The sequence below is a fragment of the Euprymna scolopes genome, chromosome 36 (genome assembly GCF_053919585.1).
Source record: "Euprymna scolopes isolate OS-2025 chromosome 36, ASM5391958v1, whole genome shotgun sequence".
NCBI classification, from domain to species: Eukaryota; Metazoa; Mollusca; class Cephalopoda; order Sepiida; family Sepiolidae; genus Euprymna; species Euprymna scolopes.
In genome coordinates this window covers 60,827,983-60,846,141 of record NC_136517.1, presented here as the reverse complement: position 1 = coordinate 60,846,141, position 18,159 = coordinate 60,827,983, and the positions used below count along the sequence as shown (strand labels likewise).

The 18,159-nt window shown below is 32.8% G+C and overlaps 1 protein-coding gene across 8 annotated transcripts in view; it reads right to left on the bottom strand.

The window, feature by feature from the left end:
- LOC145260529 (ras-like GTP-binding protein RHO) overlaps window positions 1-18,159 on the bottom strand; it is a 218,445-nt gene that overhangs the window by 51,516 nt on the left and 148,770 nt on the right. For 2 of the 8 annotated variants that reach the window (XM_080118730.1, XM_080118729.1), the window contains exon 1: window positions 9,877-10,034. The exons of 4 other annotated variants lie outside the window; for them this stretch is intronic. The gene's annotated coding sequence lies outside the window, so the exon portion shown is untranslated. Of the gene's footprint in view, window positions 1-4,961; window positions 5,070-9,876; window positions 10,042-18,159 lie in introns of those variants that run through there. 2 more of the 8 variants (XM_080118732.1, XM_080118731.1) reach the window with 2 other exon arrangements.

Genomic DNA, 18,159 nt, shown 5'->3' with positions numbered 1-18,159 from the left:
ATACCGCTAGAACATTACATTTTCGCACAATTGGTAACATTCATTAAATATTTTTATTAGTATCGTTTATTTTCGATTTTCAAGCGATTATGGAAGCTTGGCTATAGCTCGAACGAGACTACCATTTTGTTTTTCATTCTAACTCGACAGGTTTTATTTTGAAAAATATCCAGGTAGGTGCATTTATTTTTTTCACCTCTTGCCGTGTTGGCTATTCTGCAAAATCACCGACTCACTTAGAAAAGTTATGAATCCGTATACCATGTTGGGTTCAAATTATAGGGTAAACTAGACAAGCCTCTAGAAAGAGGCTTAAGATGTTGTTGCGGCCATAATTTCCCATAACCCTCGCCTTTATTAAGCCATGGTCATAAACAGTTAGCAATAGACAGAGGCTACCTAGCTAATTAAAGAATGCATAAAACTTAGGAATATCATCAGACAATACAGAACTCCAAAAATTTGACAGTCAGGACTGCAGAACAAATACAAAAGGAGCTTGACGGTACATTTCTGAACAAACACCAGACTTAAACAATGCAGATTCAGAAATGCGGTTGAAACTGCAACTCTTGGGCCCCACAACTGAAATTAGTCCTAAAAAACAAATCCTCATGAGAGTCAGATGGGACATAATCAATTAAACATTGGAAACACCCAACTTCCTAAAAAGGGTATTCTGGTTTGTTGTACAAGACACATAGGTACGAAAAAAAGTGGTAAAAATATAACAAATGTTATCAAAGCTATTTGAATAAGGTTTTGATGTTTTCACTTACATCAAAACGTTTATTTGATCCGAAAAATCGTGTCGAGCGTTAGGCGAAGAATAAGAAAAAAAAAGTTCGCTATTTGACACTTCCATCTTAGTTTTAATGACTTACGAATGTTAAAAACCTATCGAATAAAAAAGCACGGTAACATTTATGGGTGGGGGGTTTAACAGTATTTTGTTGGTGCTTATTTTGTTGGTGCTTTGAGATTTTAGCCGCATTTTCACATTGCGAAAGACTAGCTTTGCTAGAAAGATACAGCCGGTGTCGCATAAAAATATTTTGCGCTTCTACACTATTAGAACGAAATTTCGGAAATCTTAATACATGAAAACAATGGTATCTACTTAACGCTCGTATTTTTATTATATCCAAAAATTACGAAAATCGATAAGGTAGAAAACTATTAAAGAAAAGAAAATTTGAAGAAAACGATCGTATTTGGTTATGTAAGACACCGGAGAGTTCAAAAGGAGGGGGGTAATTTTCCATTTCAATTTATTTTATAAAAACAAGATGGTCGAAATTTTTCACCTGCTAACAAAATTATTTTTTCTAATTCAGTAATATTCAGGTAATTTCGACTGCATAATTAAGCTAAAAAAATTAGAAACCATTGTTTATCTGAAAACTCCATTTATTGACTACAAAATTTCGTTCTGATAGTGCAGAAGCGCCAAATGTTTACCTTTTATCGGACGACGAATTTAGGTTCGTAATAAAGTATAATTAAAAACGATGTTTACTTTTTACAATTTATTTTTATTCACAATGTATTTTATTCACATTTTTGGAAAACTTGAAATTCACTTCGCCTTTTTTCCGAAGAAAAAAAATCCAGAAAAGTCACTTCACTCGTAAAATTAAAAACGATTTTTTCTGAACAAGTCTCAACTTAGCAAGGATAAAACACTCGAAGATAATTTTGGTACTCCTTGGGAGTTGAGTTCCATGGCGACTAACAGAATTATTTAATGGTCGCTCCCTTAGTCCCCCAGTGCCCCCACCCTTAGTCAAGGCTAACGCATTGCCGCATACGCACGTAATATTTATTTACGAACCCCTCCTATTTTTTTATATAGTATGCTGACAACAAATATCAGTTAAATTTTGCAAATATTTTTTCACCCCCCAAAAAAAGTTTTTTCCGAAAGCTGTTCTTAACATGTTTATAAGGTGGACCAATCTAAAAAAAAAAAAAAAATTTTTTTTTAGATTAAGTGAATATTTAAATAATTTCACTTTTATAAACATTTTTACATGCGCACAAAGTATTTTTTATTAACTTTTCTCATTTAAAATTAGGCACCGCCAAAAATGGCCGCAAAATCAAGTTGTTTTTTAAAACTAAATTACATTTATTAAAATCCATTATTTCTGAGTAACTTTTTTTTTCCAGAAAGATAAAACCCTGAATTTTGTCATATAGAAAACAGAATAATATAAAACTTTTTCTACTATTTTTAATTCAATTTTAAATGTTAAATTTTCCCAAAAAGTTAACAATTGACATTTTTTGTCTTGCACAAAAAACGTACTTAAATATTAAAAAAAAAGGGGGTTTTGAAATAATTAATTAATTTATTTATTATCTAACTAAGATTTAGGATGATTTTCTCAGAGAATATGCAAAAATATTATAATATAAGTACCTGAATTTTAAATAATTCCACTTATTCATATAGGTAACCAAATATTTCGCGTCGACGTAGAGTTCAGATCGACTCTGTTTACGTTTTCTTTTGATGATAAGAAAACTATGGAAGACCAAACAGGCCAAAAAAACTTATTTTTCAGTGACGAAAATTTCAATGTATTATTAAGCTGAGGCTGGCCAGTACCAGATGGGTGACCATTTGTATGAGTTTGGTTTTTAATGTGTATGTGTGTGGGGGCCAGGCTCCCCAAAATGGGGGGGGGCAATTTAAAGCAGAATAAAAAAAAAAATATTTCAGCGCGTTTGGTCCACCGTAGTCGAAAGGCGGCAAACGTTTTCAAACGAGATCGAAAAAAAAAATGATGCTATTTTTAACACAAAGGGTACAATATTTATCGAATTTTTTTTTTGTATCGATTATTCAAAGCATGCCCTGTTTAATAATGGTCATGCATTATTCGGCTCGCTAAAAAAAATTGTTAATTTATTTATCAAAAATTTTAAAATGGCTTTTTTCGTATAAATATTAAAAAAAATTTTTTTTTGTTTTGCTTAACTTAAATTAATTATTTTACTTAACATATTCACCGAATTTCACACTTCAAAACTCAAAAGCGGGATAATTAAACACAATCGAAGTTCTGATATTCAGACGTCAAAATAAGGTATGCAAACAATTTTTTTTTTTTTTTTTTTTAAATCTATAATTCTGTCCCTTACAACAACAATGTTTTTTTCAGTTTCAGATGATTATTTTAAGCATATTTGTTCCCACTTCAAAACAAAGGGGGGTTTTGTAAGCAAAAAAATATATGTATATAAATATCGTTTATGAAAAATAAGTACACTGTTATAAAGTTCATTCTTCTCCTAATAATCGCTGAAAATTTCGTATTGATCGGATAATTACCTGATTTTTGGTAGATTTTTAAAAAGACGGTCCGTCAAAAAGTACTGACCTGCCCCCCCCCCCAGTTTTGGCGGTGCCTATTTAAAATTTAGTAAATTTCAATGAATAATAAATTATTAGTATGTGTTTTTTGGTTTGTGTGTTGAATGAAACCTTTTTTCATTACAACAATAATGCCAATTTAAATCTTCCGGCATGCGTTTAAGGGTTACGAAATTACCAATAAATCGTTTAGTTACTAAGCCAACGTCAGTAAATAAATGTTACTTGCGCATGCGTTAGCCTTGACTAAGGGAGCGACCATTAAATAATTCTACTGGTCGCCATGGAACTCAACGCCCAAGGAGTACCATAATTTTTCCTAAAACAAAAACGGCATGATTAGTTTAGTTGGCGACCAACCTCGAACTCAAACCAAAAGTGAAGGACACAAATATCAAATTACCGGTTTTTGCATCCCTGAAAACAGTGACCATTTTTATTTACATTGTAAACATAGAAATAGAACGTTTTATAATTTTAAAATATTTAAATAATACGATCAGAATTGTTCTGGTACTTTTGCAGAATTGTTTTGCAACTATTCTGTACTTTCACCTAACAGTTTTTGTTTTATTACAAAAAACAATTGAAAAAGAAAAACTGAAACACGCGTAGGGTTAATTTTAATATAAATGATCGATTAATTAATCACGTGGTCAATTATTCGACTTTTTTTTATTATTAAATTGTTAGGCACGGAATTTTTTTTTTTAATAAAATTTTTTCATATTAATGCAGTTATTGTACCGCAATATTTTTTAAATGATTTTGTTTTAGTAAATTGTTAGGTGAAATCACGTGATTAATTATATAAGTCGAATAATTGACCGTGATTAATTAATCGACCATTTATATTAAAATTAACCCTACGGCGTAGGGTCCCTATGCGCGTTTCAGTTTTTCTTTTTCAATTGTTTTGTAAAAAGTAAAAATGAAAGTTGCAAAACAATTCTGCAAAAGTACTAGAACAATTCTGTTCATATTATTTACTTCTTTTTTTTTCTTTTAATCATAAAAAGTTCTATATATATTTACAATGTATATAAAAATGGTCAGTTTCCAGGCATGTCAAACCGGTGGCTCGATATTTGTGTCCGTCCCTTTCGCATTTGGTTTGGGTTGTTTTGGGTTCGAGGTTAATCGGCGCGCCATCTAAACTCCAATCCTGCCACAAACTAAAACTTATCCAGAAAAGGCGCACGTTGTTTACTCCTAGAAATAAATTTTTTGGTATTTCTTTTTTTTTTTTTTTTACGACCTGCCTCAGCGTAGTATAAACACTATGAAACCACCCGACCCGGGGTAGTTTCATAGTGTTTATACTACGCTGAGGCAGGTCGTAAAAAAATGTTAAGAACGGCTTTCGGAATAAACGCCCTCAACCTCGAAAACCGCTAACATGGGGTGGTAACCAACCACCCCATGTTAGCGATTTTCGAGGTTGGGGGCGTTTATTCCGAAAGCCGTTCTTAACATGGGAGGTTGGGGCGTTTATAATACGTCGTAAAAATTTACCAAAAAACTTAATACTCGAGGATAAGTTGTGACTTGGAAAAAAAAAAAAAAAAAAAAAACTTACCCAAAAAGACTCACGTTTTTAATTTTACGAGTGAACAAATGCCTTTTCTGGATAAGTTTTATTTTTCAGAAAAAAAAGTTTCAAGTCTTCAAAAAAAAAAAAAAAAAAAAAGTGAATAAAAACTTGTATAAATCGTAAAAAGTAAACATTTAGTCTTTATACTTTATTACGAACGCAAATTCGTCGACGGAAATAATTTTGTAACGCCGGCCACAGCTTTCTAGCAGAGCTAGTCTTTTGTGATGCGAAAATGTGGCTAAGATCCTAAACACCTACATTAGACCAGCCAGCACCATTTTGTTTAATTTTTAAGTTATTATCGAGACATCAAAAATATGTCAAATTACGGCAAAACCTAAAGTTTATTAATTTAACGCTTCAAAGTGAGAAAAACAATACTTTTTCCAGTTAGGTAGAGAAGTAACTTATTTTTTACCTTTGATAACATCTATTATATATTTGGGGGGGGGGGTCATTTTTGGGGGTTTGTTTTACTGCACACAGATTCGAACAAGTTGTCACAAAACAAATATAGAACAAATAAATGTTATCAAAGGCAAGATAAGTTACTTTTCTACACAACTGGATATGTTTTTAGTGTTTATATTTAATGTAACATGTTTAGCTCGAAAAAACAGTGTTTACCGACGTATTGGAAAATTAAAAATGGCGGCCGGCGGCCGACTCTCGGAGACGGTAAGTTTGGGAAAATGAGTTATAAATAAAAAACAAACAGTCAAAATACTGTTAAAAACCCGCCGAATATATGTCAGCCTATGTCACGATAACATATTGAGAGCACATATTGAGCGATTTTCTAAGAGTATTTTATCTTTTTTATTTATAACTCATTTTCCCAAACTTACCGCCTTAAAGAGAGTTGGCTGCCATTTGGAATTTTCTAATACATCGGTAAACACTGTTTTTCGAGCTGAATAAACATGTTACATTAAATATAAACACTAAAAACATATCCAGTTGTGTAGAAAAGTAACTTATCTTGCCTTTGATAACATATTTGTTTTGTGACAACTTTTTCGAATACATATGTATATTGTAAAACTCGTACTACAAATAGGCTGACCTGGACAAGATCAAAGTGTAGTATCTGTTCTTCAGATGCTGCACTTCATTTTCTTGTTCTCTTTCGGTGGAGGAGAAATCCTTCACGACTGAGACAATTTTTATTTTTGTACCTTTTCTCCACGTTAAAAAACGACCCTGGTGTCTAACTGTCCCGTGGGGAGGCATAGTAAATAGGTACAAATAGGCTGACCTAGGACAAAAAGATGCGGGGGGGGGGGAAGGCATTAGATACCCTTTGATCTCGGTCGGATAGTCACAAATATTTTTTCGATGTTGACTTAATCGTGCTTATAAAAACAAAAAGATTGTCAGACTCAAACAAATTAAGGAAAATGTACAAGTAGCTTTCGTGTATAAGAAGGGCGGAGGGGCGAGGGCGTTTTCACCGCCTGTGCCAGTTTCCCCATTTCAACAAGGTTAGACAGAGTTCGTAGAGAGCAGGGGGGGGGGGTATTCACCTCCCTCCCAAATGAGCCACCTTGGATGGGTATAAAAATTTGCTATAATCGAACCCCGTCGGCATTTCCCGGTAGAGAAGGCCGCCTGAAATAGAATGGTAATGCCATTATTCTAATCCACAGGCAGGGCCCTCGACAAGCCAGATTTTACAGAGAGACAGATACTACCTTTTGATTGTTACGACATAACGTCAAACCACGGACCTACGAGGCCGCCGCCCATGTCATTATGTCAGATTCATTTTCTGCGGAATTGCTTAAAGCTGCTTCTGAACGAATAAATTTAAAAAATGAAGCGGAGAAAAATCAAATTACATTTTCACCTTTTATTCCATATAAAAAATATTCCGCCAAAAGCAGTAAATTTTATAAAAGATGTCTATGAATTCATTTTTATAGTGACATTGAAGTATTTATTCATAGTAAGAACGAAGAATTCGTAGTAAACAAAAATAAATTAAAAATAAAAAAAAAACACTTAAAGAGGTAAACTAGCAAAAATGATGGTAAATAATAGGTCACTATTGAAATTTATTTATATATATATATATATATATATATATATATATATATATATATATATATATATATATATATATATATATATATATATATATAGTGTGGGTAGAAATAAGCGAAGAGGAAGAAAGTGTTTGACGCCATTTTGGGTGGGGCAGTTCTAGAAAAACTAGCAGCAGCAGGGTCAGATGGTTACAAAATCAGTGACCAGTTTAGTTACTGTTGTTGGCCCAATTAAATATTTAAACAGTAGTTTTTCGTTTATGCAGTGTTCATTTTCAGAATATACAATGTTAAGACCTTAAAATGAAAAGAAAAAGAAATATGGAGTTATGAACCGGAAAAAAAATGTCGGCCAAAAAAACCGTTTACAGTTAGGAGGGAGAGGAGACAGGACGAAAAATACTTTTATTTAATTAAGCAGATAAAAAAAATATCCAAATTAAAATAATTCCGTAGATTTTTTTTTTTTTTTTTTTTTTGCGGTAGTAGTAGTGGGGTAATGCATCAAAAATATTGTAAGAGGAGGAGGAGGGGGCATTTCCGACAGCCCCTCCTCCTTCCTCCTAAAAAGACATCATCTGATTTTAGGGAAGGGGAAGGAGAGACGAAACAAAATCCACAATGATAGATTTTTCTTAAAGGAACTTAAAGGATTCTTTAATAGAAGCTTTTAAAAATAAAATAGTCATACTTAAGTTGCGTAAGTTTTCAGCATCTCAAATTTCCATATATATATATATATATATATTCTACGGTTAGATTTAAAGTTTTAAAATTATTTTGTAATTTAATATGTATTAAAATATTTAGTTTGGATTTGTTTTTCTTCACTAAATTTAGTAAATTTCGTTTTGTTTTTACGGAGTTTGAAGTCTGGACCCATCGTCCTTCATTGTTTCAGGTTAGGGTTAGAGTTCAGGTTAAGAGTCGGTTTTTGTTTTATTAATATTTTTAAAATTAAAGTTAAAACATGCAGTGCTCTAAAACTTAACCAAATATTAAATTACGTCTATAAATCTGAATATTTTGTTTAAAACCACAAAATCGAATCATTTCAAATTCTTTTTAAACAGAATTTGACGCTTAATAACGTAATTCTGAAACGACAAATCGAATAATCGTATTAGAATGGCGTCTTTGAAAAAAGAAGTTAGGACGCTGACCTTCCCGCACCCATTCAGAAGATGAATTTAACGAATAAAGTTATTCTCGATATACTTTATAAAATAAGTTTAATTGACTTTATCCATTATCAGAATTAAAATTATGACCATTCTTTTGTCAAAAAAAAAAAAAAAAAAAAAAAGTTTTGTTTTCTTCAGAGACTGCCGTTTGGCCATGGCTTAAAACTAGACATAAAAGCTTTAAATGTTTTTATATAAGTTAGTCTAGAGAATTACATTAAGTGAGAAAAATACTTTTTCAACTGAAAAGTTACGCAAGTATTAGACGAAATCGGTTGGTAAAAGAAAAAAAAGCAATATGGCGACTGTGGAATTTGTTAAATTCTTTCTCTTTCAGAATTTGTTGAAAGTCGGCGTGACGGAGAAAAGTACGAACCACAATAAAAATGTAGAATATATATTTAAATATATTCTACAAAATTATTTAAGATAATGTCTATACGCTGAAATAAGTACATGTGTTCTGACAATGCGGGATCTTCAGTAAACCGAAAAAAAATTTATTCAAATAACGAGATTATAATTAACGCGATTAAACGTTCTTAAAACGTGGGGAGAGGGGGGGGGGCAAAGTTGGTTTATTTCTTAAATACGATTTTTGTAAAATTTTAACAAATTTTAAAACTATTTGTTTCAGTAAAAGACAGGGAAAATATATTTATATATAAAGTTTTCGTTTCAGCAATTCCATTTCCACTTTCGGTAAATTCCGTTTTGTTTTTGCAGTTTTGGAAAATTCCATAAAGAAAATTGCAATAAATGCTATAATAAATATTAAAGAAAAAGTTTGTGTTGCCTATTAGTTTGTCTTTCACCCTTTTGTCTTGTTAACTATACTGCATAATTGTTAAAGTTTACATTTACAGAAATAGATACTAAAAATTTATTACTTTTGTATATCCCTTTATAGTACTCCCAAACACAATTAGAAAGGGTGCGGTAGATGATTGCGCAACTCTTGCTTTATTATAGACTCTTCTTAGCTTTTATCTTAACATGCGCCCTTCTATGTATAAATATATAATATGTAAATATATATAAACGGAGATACTACTCTTTAAATATGCTCTTTGTATCCAAGAGACTGCGTGAGTCACGTCTACTTCCTAATTTAAAATTTTGGGGTCATCTTTATAAACAGCTTCAAGTCTTTCTCAATCCAATGAAAAAGGATTGACTTCAAATGTTTAACAGCTACTTTTAAAAAAATGTGTAAGCAATATGATTTACTAAACTAGTGGCATTTATTAAGAAAAATAAACGTTTATACAAAATGAGCAGAATTCTTAGAAAAAAAAAAATTCTTCAGTTTCGAAAATACAAGCCATTATTTTTTACGACTGGCGAGAAAAAGGTTTAGATTAATTTTGAGAAAAAGGATATTAGTCAAGTCTATAATTCAATTAATACTAATCCCTAATTATTTCATCTAACGAATTTTGTTTTTAAGTGAAATAAACATCCGTAATTAGTTTTAAGAAAATGTAGAACGCGCAGCGGATTATATAAAAGCGATGGAGATTAAAAACTGACTTAAAATATATAAAGAGAATATGGATTATTTATCGAGAAAAAAAAATGGGGGAGACTTGTAAAAATTAGAGTAGATTTAGGTTTTAGGCGAGAGAGAGAAAAAAATCGATTGGAATTAACGTTTTTACTTACTTAGGTAGGTTTTAGGTATGTATATGCCTGGCAAAAACTCACCTCGAACAACAACAACAACTATGGCCGACGCTGCCTTATTGGAGGAAGAGGGGGGATCGCTCGGCCAGAAAACAATGGCTGCCAAGAATTATAGAGGAAGGAGGAGGAGTCGGCAATGGAAGTAGTAGTAGTAAGGAGCGAGAAAGAAGGAGAGAGGGCGTTGGTTGGATAGATATACACACGAATACACAAATGTATATAGTATATGTACACACACAAGAGACATGCACAAATCTATAGATTGTAGATGGGTGGCCTCCTTTCAGCCTCGAGAAACAATGGATACCCTTTGTAAAGGGCCTGTGCGAAGTGTATAATGAAGGAAGGGTTGTGCAAGCACTGACCGCATCTCAAACTGGCAGGACTACTGGAAATAATGTGATAAGACATTTGTTATCTTAAAGTTTTCCTCCTAGAATAGTTGCACAATCAAGGCTTGAGAGTCTAGTTTACACTACTGTTAAGTCCATATTTAGCAATTAAAAAGTGCTTGTGGCAAGTATTTTTACACAGAAACGCGTGTCATTCTTATGGGAAATCAGGCTAATTATTTTGATTCAAGCACATTTGCAATAAAGTATTTTTTTATAATACCAAGCTCTACTCTTGCATTGAGCATTATTGAAGTATGTATTTACCTCTGCATGAGATTTGACACAAGGTCAGACATTTAAGCCAGTGCACTAGGTGAAGTGCACTGACCTATAAAAATTGGCTGAGCAGCCCTCTCGAAATTTCTCGGTAGGGAACCCTTTAGCAAGAAACTCAGAATGTAAAGCCTGAAACGGTAGATTTCTAAGCATCACTATTCGAGTAAATACCGAAACAAATAGAAATGTAACATTTTATAAGTATAAAATACAGACATATCGGGTTCGGCATGCCCAGGTGGAGGCTCTAGCATCAATTTCATGTGAGAAAGTTATACATCCATCTTTCCGAGTGAAGATTGAAACGTTGGTTGTGCATATAGGAGGGGGGGGACTCGTAAATACCAATCCTTATTTACGAGCCTCCCCACGAGGGTAGTATTATACAAAAAGTCGTTTTTTGTTTGTTTTTAATGTGGAAAAAATCCAAAAAAGCACTCTGCGTTGAAACAAATTACATTAGTCTAAAATAAAAAAATTTAAAAATGAAGCATCATATTAGAACAGGTACCACACCTTTCTCCCAGTCAAAAAGACTTTCACTGCTGATCTTGGCATGGTTACCAGTCGTTCTAGACCCAAGAAATGTCAAGTCAGTTTTTTTTGGGTGCGTTTTAATTTATTTACTAACAATTAACCACTCAGCAAGGCCCAAAGGCCACTTGATAATAGTTAAAGAGTGTGTCAGGCGATAAACACCTTCAGGATTACAGATGATTGAATCTGGACAGAATTTGATTAAGAGGACAGTTCAACAAGAATAGGTTTGGTTGATGATAGTGCAACGCTTGCTGGATTGTAGGACTACACAGGCAGTTGTAGGAAGTAACCATTTCTTAAGAGACCAAAAGGCATTTTATTAATTTTGAAATTATATTAATGTTACCAAGATAAAAACTTAAAAATCTTACCAATTACCAGTACCCATCCTGCAATATGCAAACGCATCTGCCAAAGATTGGCAAGTAAAAAAATGAGATATAAAAAATACTGTCAAGTCTGGGGCAAGGATGCTGGGCTCCCTCTACCAAGCTAGAAAACTTCTCACACCTACCAATATCCTCCATTTCTACAAAGCCACCATTTGCCCATACATAAAATATTGTTACCATGCCTGGGCTGGTGCAACAACCACTAGTTTCCCTTCTCGGACAAGGTACACAGAGTCTAAGCTAATGTATACAGTGACCTAATAGGTCCGCATTAGGTCACTGTATACATCTATCATCAATGCATTATAGCATGAAGCTCAACAGAATCAGCTCTAGTGAACTTGCTGCACTTATGCCCTCCCCCCTCCCTCATCAGATAAGCAGCAAAAATAACTATACTGGAGACGCCCCCCAGATGCCAGACAAAAATTTTTTGAAGTGAATTAGAATATGTTTAGGAGGAAAGATATGGTTAATTATATTCCACCCTTTATACTAATCCTTTAATTTAGGAAGCTTGATGTAACTACAGAGCATATACAAATAAATGTCAAGTTTATATTCCAAATTTCAAGATGTTGTCCATCTTACCGTTTATATCTTTCAGCATGTGTAAATGTTCAATTCTTACCAGCACCAAATTCGTAGCACAAAACCATTCATGTACTATGTCAATTTTTTTTTAATCTTATCCGCCCAACTCAGAACAATAGGAACTCATCAACTTTAAAAATGGAATATGAGCATGATTACATAAATCCGGGGGGGGGGGATTTGAAAGAGTTGATATTTACGCCATCTGATTTTTCAAATTTCACAATTGCCACTACTCTTCCAATTTTTTCGGATTTATATAAGTCATACACATATTCCTTTTAAAGTTGATGAGTTCCTATTCTACTGAGGAGTCCGGGCGTAAAAGATTAAAATAAAAAAAATGACAATTATATGGTTATTTTTGTGCTACGAAACTGGCTTTCAAGAACCGAACGTTTTAACAGGGTTTGTATTACTGTACACTAGGCACCGCCAAAACTGGGGGGGGGGGGCAGGTCAGTACTTTTTGACGGACCGTCTTTTTAAAAATCTACCAAAAATCAGGTAATTATCCGATCAATACGAAATTTCAGCGATTATTAGGAGAAGAATGAACTTTATAACAGTGTACTTATTTTTCATAAACGATATTTATATATATATTTTTTTTTTGCTTACAACCCCCCCCCCCTTGTTTTGAAGTGGGAACAAATATGCTTACAATAATCATCTGAAACTGAACAAAACATATTGTGTTGTTGTAAGGGACAGAATTATAGATTAAAAAAAAAAAAAAAAAAATTGTTTGCATACCTTATTTTGACGTCTGAATATCAGAACTTCGATTGTGTTTAATTATCCCGCTTTTGAGTTTGGAAGTGTGAAATTCGGTGAATATGTTAAGTAAAATAATTTAAGTTAAGCAAAACAAAAAAAAAATTTTAATATTTATACGAAAAAAGCCATTTTAAAATTTTTGATAAATAAACAATTTTTTTTTAGCGAGCCGAATAATGCATGACCATTATTAAACAGAGCATGCTTTGAATAATCGATACAAAAAAAAAAAATCGATAAATATTGTGCCCTTTGTGTTAAAAATAGCATCATTTTTTTTTTCGATCTCGTTTGAAAACGTTTGCCGCCTTTCGACTACGGTGGACCAAACGCGCTGAAATAATTTTTTTTTTTTTTATTCTGGTTTAAATTGCCCCCTCCCCCATTTTGGGGAGCCTGACCCCCACACACATACACATTAAAAACCAAACTCATACAAATGGTCACCCATCTGGTACTGGCCAGCCTCAGCTTAATAATACATTGAAATTTTCGTCACTGAAAAATAAGTTGTTTTGGCCTGTTTGGTCTTCCATAGTTTTCTTATCAAAAGAAAACGTAAACAGAGTCGATCTGAACTCTACGTCGACGCGAAATATCTGGTTACCTATATGAATAAGTGGAATTATTTGAAATTCAGGTACTTATATTATAATATTTTGCATATTCTCTTAGAAAATCATCCTAAATCTTAGTTAGACAAATAAATAAATAAATTATTTCAAAAACCCCCTTTTTTTTTTTAATATTTAAGTACGTTTTTTGTGCAAGACAAAAAATGTCAATTGTTAACTTTTTGGGAAAATTTAACATTTAAAATTGAATTAAAAATAGAAAAAGTTTTACATTATTCTGTTTTCTATATGATAAAATTCAGGGTTTTATCTTTCTGGAAAAAAAAAAGTTACTCAGAAATAATGGATTTTAATAAATGTAATTTAGTTTTAAAAAACAACAACAACTTGATTTTGCGGCCATTTTTGGCGGTGCCTACGTACACAGATTCGAAAAAGTTGTCAAAAAACAAATATATAACAAATAAATGTTATCAAAGGCAACAGGAGTTACTTTTCTACCAAACTGGATATATTTTTCGTGTTTTTAGTCAATGTAGCATGTTTATTCAGACCCCAAAACATACAATGTTTACCGATGTATTGGAAAATTCAAGATGGCGCCCGACTGTCTTTTTAACACGGTAAGTTTGGGAAAAGGTGTTATAAATAATAAGCTAGAAAAAATACTATTAAAACCCCACCGAATATATGTCAACCTATGTCACGGTAACATATATTGAGCGAGTTTCTAACAGTATTTTGTCTAGTTTTATATTTATAGCACCTTTTCCCAAACTTACCGTGTTAACGAGAGTCGGGCGGGCGCCATTTTGAATTTTCCAATACATCAGTAAACAGTATGTTTTTCGAGCTGAATAAACATGTCATTAAATAAAAACACGAAAAATTATCCAGTTAGGTAGAAAAGTAACTTATCTTGCCTTTAATAACATTTGTTATATATTTGTTTTTGACAACTTTTTCGAATTTGTGTACAGTAATACAAACCCATAATTATTTAATTATTATATTTAATTTAATTATTATAGTAAAAAAATAATTATATATATCTTTTTAATTCCATAGTTTCATAAATTAAAGGATTGGTATAAATAAAAGGTGAAATATAACAAGCACATTTTCCCCCATAAACATGAGAATAATTTTAGAGAAAGGCGAAGGTACGGAGAAACTTAAAATAATGAAGAGAAAGCGGTAACAAAGTATGGAGTCTTTGTAATGGTGGGTTATAAAGATTAGAGAAAAAAAAAAGTATTTTAAAAAATTATATAAAAATAGCCCAGTAAAAAAGTATTTTAAAAAATTATATAAAAATAGCCCAGTGTCTATGACTAGGATGCAGTAGTCATCACAGAGAAGTTAGATGACCAACATTTTTGTAGCACTTAGGAGTGGCCGCGAATCGGCTTCTTTCCCTCCCACTAACTTCAGTGAATGTTATCCCATTCGCACCTTAACACCAGAAGGTTATTTTGTTTAGAGTACGTTTACCATAAAACGAAATCCTATATTCATATACTTACTCTTTAGTAGAAAAAAAAAAAAAAAAGCGTTTGAAACTTAGTTATTGAAAGAGCTGTAATCTAAATGTAGGCGAGACGCTAAAATAATTCTTAATGAGGTTGGTGCAAAATATAACTATGGCAGAGTTTGCTGGATATGGGATTTAAAGTTTATAAATCGTGATTTGTGCTGAGAGAGTGATGAAAACACAGCCCTATGCTAAAGATCAAACAACTTATCCATTCACTTTTTAAGGTATAATCGTTTTACTGGTGATGGGTGGGAGGGGTGGTGTTACAATAGGTATTAAGGGAGGGGACTTTATTATGAAATCACTAGTCTACTCTCCAAACCGGGATTTTCGAAAATATATTTTGGATATATCCAATAATATCATGGAGTCAAAGTTCCTATTGGACAAGAAAATAGGTGGAGGAGAGGGTTCCCCTTTCGTTCCCTAGCAACACCAAATTACAAACTAGTGGATTAAAGAAAAATATCAGTACTTTTGCAGCCCATGGATTGGGTTATTTTTAGATAGGATTTTATGAATTCAATTTTTACGGTATCCCGTTTATTAAATTGTTAGGTGAAAGTATACTTAAAGCCTCCTCCCCATGTTAAGAATGGGTTGATGTTATTTAAGCACTGTTCGTAACTGCAGAAGTACCAAGAAAAGTTTGCTCACAAAATTTAATCTTACGTTCAAGTCGCGCAATTTTCTTTTACACACAAATTCTTCAAATTTCTATGTAAAGAAAATTTCACTATAAGCTAAAGTCATGTTAGAGAGCTAATTAGACAGGATTTTTTTTTTTTTTTTTATTTACAAAAAGCTATTCATGAGACTTAGAAAGTCGACCATCCATACCATGGTGACTTTAAGAATTTATAAAACACACCCAGGAAATTCAAGTAGAGATTTCTAGTTACTTCTACAAAATACATTTTATATACAAAAGAAAAAAATGTTTAAAAACTATGTGGGACAAATGTAATTAGAGTGTGTGTGTGTGTGTGCCCAACGTACAAAGAATTTACAAGCTAGAAAGGAGTAAAAAATTTCAAATAATCATTGTTAATTGAATAGTTAATGCCCAAAATGTATAAACATTTTGACCCTTTACTTAAAAATTCAAAAATCAGGAAATTATTGAATTTTAATGAAATTTTCAGTATTTCATCAAATAATCATCACGGAATATACATGACCCCATTTTTATTTGAATTTTAGTGGAAATGTATTTTGTTTAAAAAAAAAAAATTTAAGTTATGGTTTTCAGTAGTTAAAAAAATAAAAGGAGTTTATTTTTGTTTTATGAAAATAAAGCATCGTAAACTGTAACAATAAAAAGAAAAATTAATACGAAAAAGCCTAAAAGTCCGTATTAATGAATTCGATATAACTCAAAGAAAAATTAATTTCTCAAACTAACGATATTATCATTGAATTAAGCACCGTTTAAGATTTTCACACAAAATATTAAAATTGCAAAACATTTTCTTTAGATTACATGTTTCGCATAATTTTTGTAAGGTTCTAATATTTTCCTTGCTTAAATGAACGTGTAACTTTTAGCATAATTTCTTGAAAGATAAAAAATTAAAAGCAGAAACACTGATGTTACAATATTTGTGGTATAATGGGGTATTATTCCTCACAGTCGCACATAAAAAAATGGTAGAAATTATACAAAGGTTCACGATATGAATGTACGACTGGGGAGAACCAACTACCCGAGGTCATTTTCAGACAGCCTTTTGACTTTGATATCTTGGACTTTTGTAGAACACATTCTTAGACGACTGGCTTTGTTCTTGTTTGTGCAAAGTCAGGATCTCACTTTTGGAGGCTAATTAAGCTAAGTTTTTGTACAAACAAGGTATATCTTTTAATTTAATATCTTAGGACTTAACTAATTATCTTTGAAATAGACCCAGAAAACTAATATTTATCTTTCAAGGTATTTTTACAATGAATTTATATAACTTCAAAATTTAGCTGAACTTGTCAGTTTCCGAATGTCTGAAAACATTTTTCATTATAACTATTTTCATGTGTACAAATAATTCTTTTCTGGAAATTAACTTCAGTCTTTAATCTTTCAAATACAATCAAAAAGTAGTCGGAAACTTACAAAAAACTTATAATAAATCGACTTTCAAAACTATGTTCCCCTATCAGTTTTCTGCCATTATTATCCGTACCTAATATATATTATACTAAGTGAATTTGTCAGTCTCAAATTTCAACATTTTTAACAAACTTAATGACCCAGTCTGAACACTAGGTTTTTGTTTCGAGTCTAGCCGATAGCACCCAAGTCTTTAACTTTTGAAATCACGACTATTGGGTACAATATAATAAATCAATGGAGTATGTATCAAATTCAACCTCAATCGTCACCAACGCTCGCAATAGTGACAATAACCTCGTGACTGTAAACGACACTGTCCCTTCCTCTCACCCAATCTTGCTTTTTATGCAGTTTTTCACCCTGTCTCATTTGCATGTGTGCCCTCTGTTTTCTCATGATCTCACGAGACCAGTTTATAAAACACCAGGCGCCATCTTTTTTTTCTCTTTTCCCACCTAACACTTCCCTATGGCAAGTCCACCCTTCCTCCGTCACGCCACCGCTAACACGCACATCCACGCAATGCACAAATACGCGGACGCTTGCTACTCTGGTCAGTATTACACTCCTCCCTGATCTGATGATCACACAGAGTGCACTGCAAGGTTGGTCTCCTAGTCCGCTTACTTCTGCGAAGAGGCACATTCATAGGTTCCGATTCAGATTCTGGTTTCGGGTCTGGTTCTGATTCTGTTTCCGCCGCATCAGGTGAACTATAATCATGACTCTCTGGTCTGTTGATTTCGTTCATCAGTAGCTCATGACTTGAGGATTCATTGCTCTCCTCTGTAGTTGTATGATGCACCTCAGAAGCCGGGCAAAGATCGCACACATGGCGCGGGGTTCCGTCAACTAAGGCCGACTGCTGGCTGATCACCCCAGAGATTCGTCCTCACTTGAATTTGGTGCTGCACTGGTTTCCAGGTGGTCTCACCCAAACTGGATCCCCTACCTTATATTTGGCTTTTCTGGTTGACTAGCTGTGCAGCATCAGTTCCTTTTAGTCTAACACGATATGTGTATATGGCATTAGTCGGCACTGTTGTAGATAATTTCCCATCCTTTG